The sequence below is a fragment of the Triticum urartu genome, chromosome 5 (assembly GCF_003073215.2).
Source record: "Triticum urartu cultivar G1812 chromosome 5, Tu2.1, whole genome shotgun sequence".
NCBI lineage: Eukaryota > Viridiplantae > Streptophyta > Magnoliopsida > Poales > Poaceae > Triticum > Triticum urartu.
Genome location: NC_053026.1, coordinates 418479479 through 418489295, shown reverse-complemented (window position 1 = coordinate 418489295; position 9817 = coordinate 418479479). Strand labels below are relative to the sequence as shown.

The window sequence follows — 9817 nt, the reverse complement described above, 5'->3', positions numbered from 1 at the left end:
GACCTCACACCCGCCCAAAAAAAAAGAGGACCTCACACCGCAAAGCGTGAACTGGGACCTCCTGTCATGCAACACTGTCCCTGGTAGCCTGGTAGGCATATCAGCACCTCAAAAATATATTCGAGCTGGAGAGAAACTCCAAAGGTAAAAAAAAAAAAGGAAAAACAGAATCTCATCCTCATGCGCCGTATACCCAACCCTAAAAACCTAGCGGCAACATGGAAGGACCAGAGAGGCATCTGGCCTATATAAGGCCGGCGGTGCAGGCCTCCCTGGTGTGGCATACAACCAGATCGAGCGGTTGAGGAAGAAGACAATAGGATAGCCCTCCCAGATCTAGCCGAGCGGACCGACTGGCGCCGTGCCGACGAGGCGACGACGACGAAGGCGCGTGCGTACATGGGTTTGATCTCTCTCTCTTCGTTTCCGCCTCCCTCTCTCTCTCTCTCTGCGTGTCGAACGTCTGCTGTGTCCGATGGGATAGGTCGGGGGCTGCGGTGGAGGGTTGATGATGGTGCGAATGGCTGACAGAAGAGAGTGAGCACACAGCGGCAGACTACGTCTGGTAAAGAGGACGGATGGATGCGAGGAGAGATATAGACGCAGCTGCTGTTGCGTGCTCACCCTCTCTCTGTCAGCTCTCTCTCCCCCTTGGGACTTGTTCCGCCATCAATCTATCCATCCATCTCCCCTTGCCGTTCCCATCGCTTCGCAGCCATCTTTGCCTGCATCGACTGCCGAGAGAGGAGGCAGGACGAGGCTTTGTCTTGCTTGCTGTGTCCCCACCTGAACCCTATCTTGTCCGGATTCCGACGGCCTAGCTAGCCTAGTCCCCTGCTCTTTGGAATAAGGTACGCTGTGCGCATGCACGCCATGGATTCTTGCGCCGGCAGCCACCAATTCCTATTCCTTTAAATTTCCCCTCTTTGGGGAGTCTCTCTCTCCTAGCCGTCTTTGCTTCTTCCAGGATTAGCTATCTTCTTGGGGGGAGGGGGACGCGTGTTGATTCGATTAACGCAGGTGGTGTTATTTTGCTCGAGTCCCCAGGAGTGCTTAACGGAAAGCACTGTTTGACCAGTCCTTGCCATGCCCTTCTCCCTCCTCCTCCTCCTCATCTTCTTCCTCCTGTACTCCACCCCCTCTCTCTTTGTTGCTGCTTTAACTTTTTTGGATCACGAAACTTCCATGGTTTTTCTCCCCCTTTTGCTTCCTCATCTCATGTGCTGCTGTGAGAGGCAGGCAGGAAGGAGGCAGCTATGGTGGCGGTGGCGGCAGATCTGCAATACCTGGCTGCAAGTGGAAAGCTGGCACGTAGCCGATGGCGACGGCGGCTCCCAGATCTGTGGGAACGTTCGGTGAGTCCACGTTTCTCCTTAATTTGAGTCTCTATAAAGTGGCCATGCCACCTCGTACATGGTCTATTTGTGGTCTGACCATGTGAGTTGTTTGCTTTTTCTGTATTATTGTTCCTGATGGTTTTGCCTCTAATGGCGATTCTACATCTCATGGACTTGCCTGTGATGTGAACTAGAAACGTATATCCCGCAGTTTAGCCTCTGCAGCTTTTTATTCAGCCGTCTTTTGGTCTTTTAATTCCTGGCTATATGGTCTCCATGTAAGAAGCTGCAAACGAACAGCTAGCACAGTCAACCCCATGGTCGTTTCTTTCATTGTATGCATCGTATGTAGAGCTTGGTTCACTTTTGAGGAGATCTTCTTGGAGATCCGTAGGAGTATGGTTTCTGATAAATCTCCGCAGTTTCTTCTTGCTTCACATAAAATTGCTATTTTCCTGGACATCGATTTTTTTCTTAGGTGAATCAACAGAACTTAACTCCTGCGAACACTTTTAAATTTGGCATATGTGTTCTTGTTTCTCACACGAGCTATGCAACATTGTCAACTTATAGGCATATATGTACTAGTGGTTTCTCAGCAATTTATTTCTCTTTATATTTTGCACTATCATGACCCCTTCGGCTCTAACACCAACTGACGACTGTGTAGTGGTGGTCTCATTGCTTAATGTCGCATGGAGTTGCTTAATTTCTAGCAAGCAGCAAAAGATATCATTTGTTTGGTTACCTGATCATGTAATGGATTGCCTGGTAGTATAACATATTTGGTCACTTGATCATGTAATGGATATTTTTAATAGTACTATGACTTATTTGGATATATTACATGTGCAGAGAGCACAAGACTTTTCACTCTGGAAGTACTTTTCATTGTAACGTTCAATTGAGCTGCTTATGAATGGCCTAAAGTAAAAATTTATGTTGAGCGGAAGAATGCTTCTGGGTTTATCTGTAATGACAACCTAGTTCTCTATTGTACATAGAACTAGCTAGTCTATTGCTGTTCTCCCTAATTATCCCATAATGACCATCTCTCTATTCTGACTGTTCTTTTCTGACATCCATTGCTAGAACAACAGATGCATGCTGCCTTCTAGGAGATGAAGTGGCTGCATGACGGCACACTTTCGTTTGCTACTTTCAGGTGTTCCTTTTGTAGCCTTATCTCAAATAATTTTATTAATGCCGCAACGAACTTACATTTGTGTTGAGATTGAATTTGGTGGATCATGCTACCCCTTCTATTTTTCTTAAAATCTGCATACTAAATATAGAGTTAGAGATATATTCATATAGTTAAGCATGTCATGGACTTGGCAACACCTTAATTAGGTATTGAAGGCATCATTGCATTTGATTTGCTTAATATGCTCATGCCAATTTATTGAGTTTCCAAAGTGTACTTTCCTACAAATATTTAGTACGCAGTTCATAGATCCCTTTTTATTTGGTTAATGATGTAGATAACCACAAATTGTAGGGTTAATTTTACTCGGAATGATGTCCAAAATACTTGCCTTGGTATTTGGCTACAATGTTATGCTTGTTTTGAACCAAGGTACACCTTTACAATCAACCATTGTCATTGCATACATTAACACTTACTAGTCAAACAACACACTTCCACAGTTCCTCATTATATGAGCGTTACAATATACTTCTAAAAATGCCCTCTAGGTGGAACATTCATCTTCTGTTGATTAATTATCCAATGTTAGTTCAAAATTTATTCTTCTCTGTCACCAACCAAAGGAAAATCTTTTCAAAGCAAAATATTGAGAGTGTTGCCAATCTCCCATGGAAATCAAAACCCGAAGTTCCCACCTATAGCATTTTCGTCTAGTCGAGTGTGCAATTTTGGACCTAGTTATCATAACATTTTTTGTGTCATGTTCGTGCTGCGGACATGTATGTTGTAGTTTGCACAAGGTTGTTGATGTGCTTTCATGTGTCTATTGCACTTCCACTGTGAGTTTTGGAAGTTTCCATGCTTGTGCCCCCTTCAATAATCAGTTAATGATAAAATGCAAAAGTATCGGTGCACTTTATAGTGAACTATAAGTTGATGTGCACTTTATGTTAATTTAATCCTTTATGGTGTACAAGTATATTCAATAAAAACACTTGCACTTGATTTAAATATACTACTCCCTCTGTACCGATATATATAGGTGGGAACTTCGGGTTTTGATTTCCATGGAGTATAGTTGAATTCAGCTACTCCTGCGACATATATATCGGTGCAGAGGGAGTACTTCCCAATTGGTGAATTGCTGTCCTATAACTAAACAGGTGATCCCATTGCAGCCATGCATGAGAAAAGACCCACCTCGACATGCAGCCATGTATGCTTTCCATGCACACAGTAATGCTATCTATATATTTAATAAACTTGACAACTATACAAGAGTCAAATACAATAAATCATATGTATTTTCAGTCTCATATTATTAATTAAAATATTCATGTGACATACATCCACACTCATTGATTTTATATTGCAACCAATTACCCTGACAATGTGCGAGACAACATCTGGTTTTACCAATTTGGCTAATCGCATTAGAAAATCCTCAAAATGAACGAGTTTAATCTACAACTTTCTCTAAAAGAAAGTATTGAACTCCTTATTTATGACCAACTTCCTTCGTGATGGCTTCAGTTATATCTTCATCCTTACATGCACGTCCTACACTTGTTCCATGACATGTAAGAGCATGCTGCAAATTCTATACATAGTTAACTCACTCATTTCTCACACAGTAGCATTTATTTGTGTTATATTTAGCTTCGATGGAAGTTTGAAAGACATAATATTTACTTTATTGTTTAATAGCACGGTACACTATGGAACACTCTCACAAGTACCATGGTTTTTTTGCTCGATACATATATGTAAAGTGATAAAAACATACAACAAATAAAGTAATACATATGATCCCAATAAGGTTTCCATGATTTGTGGCATCCTTTTATCTTAGGCCCCTATCTAGGTGTTCCTTCCCTCCGATTCATTGCTAGTGCCATCAATAGCTAGCAGTGGGCTCATAAGACTGTGAGTATCATCTCTCTCATCTTTTGTCACTTCATTTTACATCGGTGGTGAACTCATATGACTATAAGAGTCTACTCTTTTCTTAAGAGAATGTCCGCTGGAGGTGCTTAGAGAAAAAAACACCACGTCGAACTCACTAGGTGCTTGAGAAAAAGAAGTGATTCAGTTTGTTTCAATTCATCCTTGGTGCTTGTGAAAGTAACCTAGTTCGTTTTTATGTATGATGTTGGATCATCCTTGATGCATGTTTTTCTTGTCCCCAAGCATGCATGTGATCACCGTATTCTTGAAGTAGATGGCCTTTGCTGAGCGAGCTAGTAGAAAGGAGGACTTGCGGCCCTATGCAGGTGTGATGAACAACTGGCTGCTTGCATGGGTGTGCGATTTGGGCATGGCGGTGGAAGAGTCGAAGTTTGTAACAATGTACGGGACAACAAGGGTGGTGGTGGTGGTGGGGAAAAATCTCAGGCAACATATACACGGTCAAAGTTGATTGGTAGTACGCCAAAAACCATAGCCTACTACAAGGCACCTCCTCGCCTTGTTCGTCGTGTTTGTCTTCTGCCAACATTGACAAGCTAACTTCATCGTCGCATCCCATGCCCTCCTTCGCCGCTTCATAGATTGGAGCTCTTAAGTCTAAAAAATTGGTCAACAATGGTGTAGGCCACACACGAGTGAAGGTGCGGAAGTGATTGGCAAGCCAGACTACCGAAGACGGTGACAGGGACTGCGTCACATGTTGCTCACAACGGCCACTCCATCGGAGAGTCCTTTGTCGGCACAACTCCATATTTATATGACGCAAGATGTCAATGGCGAAATACAAATTGGGGATTCCTCTATCATGTCCCCACGACGTTGTTCCCTAGTTGCCACTCATGCCCATATCTCCATCGAGGCAAGGTTTTGTCAGCACCCAATCCTTGTTGGGTAATTTTGCTCGTGAGGCTCCGCCTGCTCCACTAATGTCGAGCAGCAACAACAAATAAGGGTTTTGAGGTTGCCATCAATGGACGGTGGGGAGAGGAAAGAGAGTTGTCAATAAGGTCATATGAGGCGATAAAGTTCGGTGAGCAAGGCATGATAGATCATGGGGATTGGGGAAGGGGTGGCTGGCTACCAATGGCGAGTTGGCAAGCCACAGTGTGTGGCGTGCAACTTCCTTGATCTCGTGGAGAAGGGAGGACGTGAGGAGAGGGGTTGGATGTTGGGTGCCTGGGAGTGGATGGGATTTAGGCTTAGGATTTTTGTGTGGGTGCCTAGTTGCTTATAGGTTGATTTAGATGTAGGGTTTTTGTGTGGTCATGCGAAAGTGGAGGTTTATACGGCAGACTTGTATTGACAGGTACCCATGGGTATCAGGTACAAAGAGCGAGTGACTATATTGGTTGACTGTAGTCCACACGATACATGGTGATAGTTGTTGGCTCATACTCGTGGTAATGAATTTGACCAGACCTAGCCCCTAATAGGGGTATAATAATGGGTACTCGTTCTTCTTGATGTAATTTTTGAGACAACGACCTTCAGCTTGCATGTGAGCATCGAGCTAGCTAAAGTGACTTTGGATGGCTTTGAGGCCTTTTCCAATGCATTGGTGCTTAGGTGAAGTGCTAAGTACCTTAAAAGGCTTAACAACTTAGTGTCAGTTCTTTTGTAGCTTATTTGGGGTTGTGGAAATAAGTTGTCCTCTACCCAATCTAAAATTTTATTTTAGAAGCCGACTAGTTAACCCTTAATTAGTAAGCTTCCAAACTAAAATTTTAAATTGGGCTTCTAGAATAAGCTCGGTAGAGGGCAGCTTATTTCCACAAGCCCAAATAAGCCACAGAAGAACTAGACTTAATATCCCTAATGCATAGGTGCTTGGCTTTTGTAGCTAAATTTCCTTCATTTAATTATTTAGCAACTAATAAACTCCTTCATAGGTCCTAGTCATTTTGCATAGGTTTTCGCGCTTGACATCATTTCTTCCTAGGGTCACCAAAGTGTCTCTCCTCCTTAAAATGCTTTGCCACATCAGCTTTTTACCTATGTGGCATTCTTAGCTCCTCTACACCCTAGAGCATTGGGAAGGGCCTTATTATTTTGGGGAAATGTACACAATTAAAGCCATCATTGCATCAATTAAGCGCTAAGGAGACGGGCGAACAACTTAACAACCTATGTAGAGTTTCTAGGAAGCACCTATGTAGTGTCTCTAGCAAAATGAAGGTTTAGGAAGGTGCTTGGTGACATGGCAACTTTTTGTATCTTTAAGAAACTTTATTTAACTACCTAGCATGCTACATGCCCTTGCTCACCTACTAATGTTCCCTTGTGTAGTTAATCTAATTTGAAAAGGATTGTCCTTTGAAAAGGCTGTCCTTAGTCTGTGATAAGCTCCATCCCCTCCTGACCCAGTCCTCCGTGTGGGCAGAAGCTAGTCACGCCCATTGCTACGGGTCGGAAAAACCTATAACTATCTGAATATTTTTTTTATGTATGTTCATTTCTTGGACAATTTTGCTAATTCGTATTCTTCATAATGTAGTTGTAGTTTCGGGAGAAGGTATGCGTCCATGAGTTTGACACCACACTTGACACTCAACGCTCGAAACTCCTTATGCAACGTTGGACTGAAAAAAAGGCCATGAAGGTGACAAAAGTCATTGAAAAACATAGTTTTGGAGTTGGACGGGTAATGAGAATTGGAACTATTTTGTATTCCCTACACGTGTCTTTTGTAATAGGTAAGTTTAATTTTCATGCAATATCAGGTTGTTGATGACCTAAAACAACCGTTCAAATCTCCCAAGCAATCATTTGTGCTCTAAAAGACTATTTTATTTTTGAGCTCCTTCAAATAAGGTAGCTATTCAGAGTAAGAGGATTGTTTTGGAGATTTGAACGGTTATTTTAGGTCATCAACAACCTAACATTGCATGAAAATAGAACTTATTAGCAATGATTACAAAAGACATGTAGGGAACACAAAATAGCTCAAGTTTTTGTTACCTGTCCAACTCCAAAACCATATTTCTCACCAATTCTTGCCACCTTCATGGCCTTCTTTTCAGTCCAGTGTTGCATAAGGGGTTTTGAGTCTTCAGTTTTCAATTGCCGCGTCAAACTCAGAACACGCACCTTCTCCAAAAGCACAATGACATCATGAAGTATAGAATTAGCAATAATATCAAGAAACCGACCATACAACAAAGAATATTTATATGGTTATAACTTTTTCCAACCTGTAGCAATGGGAGGTTCCCCATCCCAGCCTTCCATTGTGGTGTCGTAATGTGGTGGTGCCTCCCCCGACATCCATTTCAAGCCTTGCTTTATCTATTTCTTTGATTTGCTTGTTTTTGCATTTGTATGTGGGCTATTTCGTAAAGTATCGAGCGTCTGTTGTTTGGGGCTTTATTAATATATAAAGTTGGGCGTACAAAGTAGAACAATTTACTATTATTAGACAACAACATATGTGATTCGCAAAAAAAAAAAAGACGAACAACGTATGTAGAAATAAATGCATATTATTTTAGTCTTATATTTTTAGTTTGTGAGACCAATAGGTGTTTTATTTTTATTGTGCGTTTATTTTTATAACTTGTTTGACGTACCAAATTGTCTAGGTAGAAGGAATACCTAGGTTAACAGATATTGGATGCACATAATTAATTGTTTGTCTTTTTCAAAGATAAATCAATGACGATTGTCGAATACTTAGTGCTTGAAATTGTTTCTATCAAATATTTGGGTTTGTTCTCATAATAACATTGAATTTTCATTATTAGTTGGTCTTAAAACTTTGGACGAGCACAACACAGTCCATACTGGTATTGGATATATTTTTTATAATTTAATGATGCATGTTCATTTGGTTGTTGCCATGTGGCACAATAGAAGTCCTATACCAACCAAAATATCTGTATTATTGCTTCCCAAAAACTATCATGGTCTGTATTTTTCTTCCATTGACATGAAGACTTACTGCATGGTTCTATCATCACCTTCATTGTAAAATATCTGTCTCTTACAGGAATATTCGAGATGTTTGCATTGCTCCATACAAATTATGATCCATGTGGTTGATTTAAACATTTTATCAGCATCTTTAAGTGCATCCTGATGTTTTTCATCTGATGAAAATCTCTGGCTAAGTTTGAATACAAAAAATTATAGCATCCGGAGGTCTCCTTTTATTAGTGCCTCATTGCTGTAGGATTTGCATAGTTGGGCTTCATATTGGTAAGCAGACTGAGTAAACATACTCCTTCAGTGTATTTATGATTTTAAGAGGTTGATCTGGTCTAACTATGTATATATTGTTGCAAGAGGCAACTTTGTTGACAAATTTGATACTTTTTTTCTCTATGGTGTTTCGCATCTTAAATTTTAGATTCTACATACTCCAGCATGCCTACAGAGATTGTATTTTATGACCAGTCAAGATTATTCACATCTGGATCTGGAATGTGTAGGGAAAAGTTGGAGCAGAACAGAAATAATTTACCCCCTACAACCAAGTGATGTATTTAAAAGGAGAAAGCTGTGCCGCCAAGCCTCAGAAACTTATGCTGAAGATGTATTTCCCATTTGGTGAATCCATGGTGCCACTTCTATTTATCTATCATCAATTCCAGTTAGCCCTTTCTGGTGTTCGCGATTTCTGGCTTCAACAGGAAATATGGCATAAACGGCATGATCTTTTCTTCCGTGCAATTCAGGAGACCGTTGCTAGTGTTATGGGAAGCACCATCCTTTTTCTCATGTTCGTCATCCCTTAAAAGCATTGTAGTTTCCTCGTCAGATTTTGTGCTCCAATATCTGCTGATATATCCTCCATCTCAACGATGAAGTATGCAGTTTATCGTGAACATCATCTATGTCTGGTTTGGTAAGCTGGCTTAAAGTCTGCTGTTTACTTTTGAGACTGGACTCACGATCTCTGTAACAGATTGTCTTTCTGTACAAAATAAAAATTCACTGTAAATTTTAAGCTGCTTCTATATTTCGGTTGGAGGGGTCTGAATGTAGCGGCACTGCCTCCAGTTTCACTTTCATAGAACTGATGACACCGTCCATCCGGCCTTCCATAGAGCTCTGCACTCACATTACATACATGTAAGCTTGCCTTAAAAAAATCAAATACATGTAAGTTTCAGATTATATCTCTTGCTGAAACAGACCAACGAAAACAAGCAGCTGCTACGAGTGCAAATACTGTCCTCCCACCCTTGCATGCTCCCATCTTTCAAAAACAAATTTAAAGGTTTTAAAAATTCTCAAAATAATTGTGGCATTGTTAATCCCTAAAAATTCCAGATCCAAATCGAAATACACATGGAGAAACAAAAAAGACAAATCTAGATGAATAGTGCTACAAAAAGACAAATCTAGAAACAACAGTATTCAC

The 9817-nt window shown here is 40.9% G+C and overlaps 1 long non-coding RNA gene across 2 annotated transcripts; it reads left to right on the top strand.

Annotated features, from left to right (window-relative positions):
* Positions 1-264: 264 nt before the first annotated feature.
* Positions 265-9410, top strand: LOC125509450. 2 transcript variants are annotated; one of them, XR_007284106.1, is made up of 4 exons: positions 265-851; positions 968-1355; positions 2430-2502; positions 8883-9410. It is a non-coding gene; the product is annotated as an uncharacterized LOC125509450 (long non-coding RNA). The 2 variants fall into 2 exon arrangements; XR_007284105.1 differs by having other exon boundaries at positions 266-1355.
* Positions 9411-9817: the final 407 nt, after the last annotated feature.